At 35.4% G+C, this 6000-nt stretch overlaps 1 pseudogene across 1 annotated transcript in view; it reads right to left on the bottom strand.

The window, feature by feature from the left end:
- Positions 1-847: 847 nt before the first annotated feature.
- Positions 848-6000, bottom strand: part of LOC308266792 (TGF-beta-activated kinase 1 and MAP3K7-binding protein 3-like) — a 50081-nt pseudogene continuing 44928 nt past the window's right edge. Inside the window, exon 5 of the transcript in view lies at positions 848-2436. The product of the transcript in view is annotated as a TGF-beta-activated kinase 1 and MAP3K7-binding protein 3-like (transcript). The remainder of the gene's footprint in view (positions 2437-6000) is intronic.

The following is a 6000-nucleotide window of genomic DNA, read 5'->3' as shown; positions in this document are numbered from 1 at the left end:
AATAGAAATTATTGCTTAAACTCACTTCATTTTCAACTTAGGACTCATTGATGGTGTTCACTAGCCACAGAGGCCTTAAGGTATCATAGCTTACCCTGTACAAACATCAACTCAAAATGGATCAAAGACCTTAATGTAAGACCTAATGCTTTGAAACCAGTAGAAGAAAACACAGGGGAAACATTGCAAGACATTGGGCCAGGTACTGGTTTCCTGTATAGGAACGCCACTACATCAGGAAATAATAGTAAGAATTGATCATATATTTTAACAATGGGCATCATATGCCTAGTCCCTGACTGCAACAAATCACATTTTAATTAGTCTTGTTTGTATATGTGTGTTTGAAATTACCCCTGAACAAAGCAACAATTACAAATATCCTTATTACTTTGCCCTCACTCAATCATATTCTGGATGCTTTTTCTTGTCCTTCATAAGGAAGCAGAAAGAAGCAGAGGGAGCCTTGGTTTTTCCAGAAAGCTATGACCAGGTAAACTCTCTCTGGAATTCACAGTTTGTTTGCATAAACTGTAGAATTTCATACTCCGATTCAATGTTCAACTTTAAAAAAATAAGGGCTACTCAGCAGTAACTTTAACAATTGGAATTACACAGAAGACCTCTTGATTTCTCTGTGTACATTCTGTCAGGAGTGAATCCTTCCCCGGTTTCAAGTATCCCTTTTTACTTTTCACCCTGCAATGAGTTAAGAAAGGAAAAAAGAAAGACCTAGGCACGTTTTCTTTTTTCCTTTTGTGAGCACAGTGGCTATGGTACCATTCCTTCACCGGGCGATTGGAAATGAAAAATCTGGTGCATCTGCTTCTGGCAGGTGCTCAAAGTTTTAAGCTGGTGGAACTCTTGTGACTTCAAGTGTACCATAGCATCTCACACAGCGATTGAGTGCTGGTGGTTAAGAATGGTGCAGCTGTTTAGTGGAACCCCTCATTGTCTTCATCTGGAGGTTGTGTCCTAGAACTCTGCTTGCAGCCTCAGATGTTCATTTGCAGCCAATGACTGAGTGTCGTGGACATCTGCCTGTACTTTGGAGGTCACACTAATTCTTTGGGCTTCTCTCTCAATTGTGCAGGGGTCAGAGGAATCTTTTATAAATGGCTTGGTGGTACAACTGGACCAAGTTCTGTGTTATCATACATATTATTCATGGCTTTTGGATCAAAGTTTCCTCTATGTTGAAGGAGGTCTACTTCTTTCAGTGTTCTTCAGCATTTATCTGGGATTGTCTGTTCATGCTTCTCAATCTTGTCATTTCCTCTGGTGTGGAGATCACGGTGGTGCAGCTGACTCTCTGAGCTATTTCTGTATCAGATCATGCTCCATACTGCTAACTTCTGCCTTCAACTGCTCTAGCTACTCTTTTTAAAGTTTCAATTGCTTTGCTAACCTTTCCATCCTTGCTCGCTGATGTAACAATGAGGCTTGTGTACAGGCATAGTCATCTGATTGAGAACTAGAACTCCTTGATATTTATGGCTTTTCTTTTCTCCCCCAGGGCCTGGTATCACTGAAATGGGCTGAATTGGTTCTGGTGCTCTGGAATGCTCTTCTTGGTCCATTAAATTTAAGAGATTTTTAGTTACTGCTCTGCCTATGGTAATTTTAAAAACTGTGGTCGGATTTGGTATTACCTGAGGAGATGGCAATGGAGTGCTTGAAGGTCCAGTTGGCTCTGTATATGTGACATATGCAGGATTAACACTAAATGGAGGTTTGGGTTGACTAGATATTCCTAATGAGGGAGAACTGCAAAGTGTCGTGGTGGCTGTGTATAGTGAGTGCTGATTCTGTGGAGATGATTAATTACTACTGGGTGCAGGACTCCTAGGGACTGCTGTCTCAGGCCTTTGAGGAGGTTTGACTGTAATTTCTATCTTCTTCATGGAAACTTTTGCTAAGCTAGATGGTGTGTATGGGAGATAGGCTACCAAATGGCTTCCCTGATTCTGATAGCTAGGAGGTCCTTGCTGATATAAATGGGGTGGAATAGTTGAAGGACTAGGTGGCATAAACACATGGGAGCTCAGGTAGCCCAACTGGAAAGGCTGTATTTGGTGCTGTGGAGAGACGAAGGGTGATGGACACTGAGAAGGAGGTGGTGAATGGTAAGAAGACTGAGGGATCTTCTCTTGTTTTGGAGAATATTTAGAAGGCTGGTAGTTCTGTTGGTGTGGATAAACAGGTAAAGGGGTTTGGCTGTAATGAGGCCCTGGGCCCTGTGGTGAGGACTGCCATGGCATATTCTGAGGAGTCTGTCTTTATGATGATCTTTGACAAGTCTGGCTACTATCAACAGAAGCCAGAGACCCATAGAGAATGCTTGGGATTTGCAGAAGAATCTGTAAAAGTCTTAGTACAATCTGTCTAGAAGGGAGGTTTGGGAATACTGAAACACATACACCAGGAATTTGTTTCCTGTATTATTTGCATCCTCAAATATTTAATACAAGGAGATTTTACATGGCTTGGGCATTCAGAAATTAATAGAATGATGACTCAATTTTAATTTCTAAAGCCATGAAAAGTTGCTTGGAGACGTAACAATTCTGAATTTTTATTTATAACAACATGCAATGTCCATGTTTCTTTCCCTACTGTAAAATAATTGATGAATTTCTTCTTTAAAGCAATAATTTATTAAAGCTTGTACATATAAAAAAGAAATGACAGATGAGATTACATCAAATTACAAAGCTTCTTTGCAACAATAGAAACAATAAACAGAGTGGAGAGATGGTCTATAGAATGGGAAAAACTCTGCCAGCTATATGTTTGACAGACAATTAATATCTAGAATATAAAAGAACTCAAAAAAAATTAACACAAAAGAACAAGTACATCCAAAGGGCAATAATTAATGTATGAACAAATGAACTGAACAGATATTTCTCAAAACAAAAGAAAAAATGGTAAAAAATATGAAAAAATGTTCAATATCTGTAACCATCTTAAAAGTGCAAATTAAATCTACATTGAGATCTCATCTCCTTTCATTTAAATAACTATTATCAAAAAAGTAAAAATGCACAAATGCTGGTTAGGATGCTGTGGAAAGAAAATCTGTATATACTATTGGTGGGAATGTAAGTTAATAAAGCCACTATGATAAACAGTATGGAGGGTCATCACTAAAATCAGAACCACTGTATGATCTAGTTATATTCACTCTTAGGTTATTATCTGAATGAAATGAAGCTAGGGTGCAAAAGATATACCTGCATATTCATGTATATTGTGGCGCTATTTGTAATAGCCAAATTATGAAATCAGTCTAGATGCCCAAAAATGGATAAAGAAAATAAGGTATAAAAACACAATGGAGTACAATAAAGTCATAATATGAATGGAATTTGCAGCAAAACGTCATTTGTAGCAAAATAGATGGAGCTAAACATTATTGTGCTAAGTAAAATAAACCAGACACAGAAACACAAGCATCACATGTTTTCTTTCATATGTAAATTATAGAAAAATTGTTTAAAAGTATGACATAAGAATAGAAGAAGACCTTTTGGGGAAGAAGATATGGAAAAGGATAAGAGGATAATAGTGAGGGTGGATATATTAAGGCATGGTATATGCATGTACAGAAATATCACAACAAAGCCCATTAATTCACATATTTATTATCTGCTGATAATTATAATAACAATAAATAAATTTTGTTTTAATTTACCCATTAAATCATAAAAACTGTACATATTTATGGGGTACCATGTGATATTTTGTTACATGTATGTATTGATCAATGTTTAAGTCAGGGTAAACATCTATATCTTCAAACATTTATCATTTCTTTATGGTGAAAGCATCTAAAATATTTTACTCTAGAATTTTGAAATATACGGTCTATTATTGTTTTCTATAGCTATCCTACAGTATATTAACACACCAGGGTTCCTCTTTTCTATGTAACTTAGAACCAATGGGCACCTTTTCACATCTCTCCCTTCCTTTAGTCTTCACAGCATCTTACAACCACCATTCTACTCTCAACTTTTACAAGAAGGTCAACTTTTTTAGATTTCTACATATGAGTAGTATCATTTGGTACTTTCTTTCTGTGCCTAGTTTATTACATGTAAAACAATAATCTCCAATTCCATCCATGGTTTTGTAAATAATAGGACTTAGGACTTCTTTGTTTTATCTGACTCAGTAGTATTATATTGTATATATGCCACATTTTCTTTACCCATTTATAATCAGATGGATGCTTGTGTGCATTTCTTGGCTACTGTGAAAAGTCTTGCAAAAAAAAAAAGCCATGAGATTGGAGATGTTTCTTTCAAGTACCAATTTCCTTTGCTTTTATTTCTTAAATTTAGAACGTCTAAAAATATTTTAATAGATTATTAAGTAAAATAGATTTAACCTTTAGCATGGTTATCATTTAAGAGACTTATGGAAAATATTATGTGTAGGTATTAATCTCATATAAATGTACAAATAAAGACATGACAAATAAAGACATCTGACACTCAATAATTTACATGTGTATATAAGTCATTCATCATAAACTGGGCGTGGTGGTGCATGCTTGTAATTTCAGCATTCAGGAGGCCGAGACAGGAGGATTGAGGTTCCTGGACAGCCTCAGCTACTTAGTGAGGACCTCTGTAACTTAGTGAAGTTTATTCTGTAACCCTGTTTCAGAATAAAAAATAGGGCAGAGAGTGTAGCTCAAAAGTCAAATGCCTTGGTTTCCAACCCCAGGCTCGCAAAAAAGAAATACATAAAAAAAAGACTAAAACTAGGGCTGGGGATATAGCTCGGAGGTACAGTGCCACTGGGTTCCATCTCCAGTATCACACACAGAAAAGATGTTAAATTATGCATCATAAATACAAATTATAGAAAAGGAAATTTATAAAAGTTTCAGAATATTTCCTTATCTAGATATAAGGTCTCAGGTTTTAAATAGATATGTCTAGTCACCTACTATCAAGTGTTGATCATCTGAGAAATAATAACTTAAGTGTTATCTACTGAAAATATTCCATCTGTTGAAAGATTCTTAATATGTGGAATAAATTAGCTATTTCTTTAGCACTCCTAGGTGACCTTCTTTAAGAAACATAAATTTTTATAATATTTGGTAGTTGAAAAATATATACAGTGATGCGAAAATATATACTTTAACAGATTTTTCCATCTGGGAGAGTTATAATTTTCACAGAGCAACAAACTAAGCCAGAATTTATATAGCACTTGAAGAATCTCCCTGACAGTGAACAAATATTTTGGCATCTCATAAACCACCAAATATAGATGTGAATGTCAATGTCTTAATACCTCAAACCATGACAAATTTTTACTTCTTTAGCTGTGCCTTAATTTCAAAACATTATTTTTTGTACACTGAGAAGTATCACAATCAGTACCATCAAAAATAGTATAGTTTCCATTTTATTTTAAAATGCATTTGTTTATTTTAGTGGCTTTTTCAATGTAACAATAACCAACTTTTGAAAAGAGAGATGGAAAAGAAAAAAGCCAACTATTTCATTTTGAAATAATACATTAAAATGCATACTTATGCTTATAATAAGTATACCTACACACAGATACATATACATTCTATATTTTGATGTGTTAATGAAATTTTTACGATTTTTAAGTACACAGAAATCTAGTTGCTGGTAAACAATTACACATTAAATGTAGTGTTCATCCCTGATGCTGTTCAAGAAGTCAAAAGTTTGAATAAAAATATAAAATAATGATTTTTTTTTTTTTTGGTGGTACTAGGGGTGGAACCCAGAGGCTTTCTACCTCCGGGCTATACTCCCAGACCTTTTTTTTTAATATTTTATTTGGAAACAGGGTCTTGCTAAGTTTCCAAAAGCCTCACTAAGTAGCGGAGGCTGGCTTTGAACCCATGCAATCATCCTGTCTCAGCCTCCCAAGGGCGGGAATTACAAGAGTGTGACACCACACCCGGCAAAAAATAATGATTTTCTTCCATGGGATTATCTT

Source organism: Muscardinus avellanarius, assembly GCF_963383645.1.
Source record: "Muscardinus avellanarius genome assembly, chromosome: 9".
NCBI classification, from domain to species: domain Eukaryota; kingdom Metazoa; phylum Chordata; class Mammalia; order Rodentia; family Gliridae; genus Muscardinus; species Muscardinus avellanarius.
This window is presented reverse-complemented; position numbering and strand designations above follow the sequence as displayed.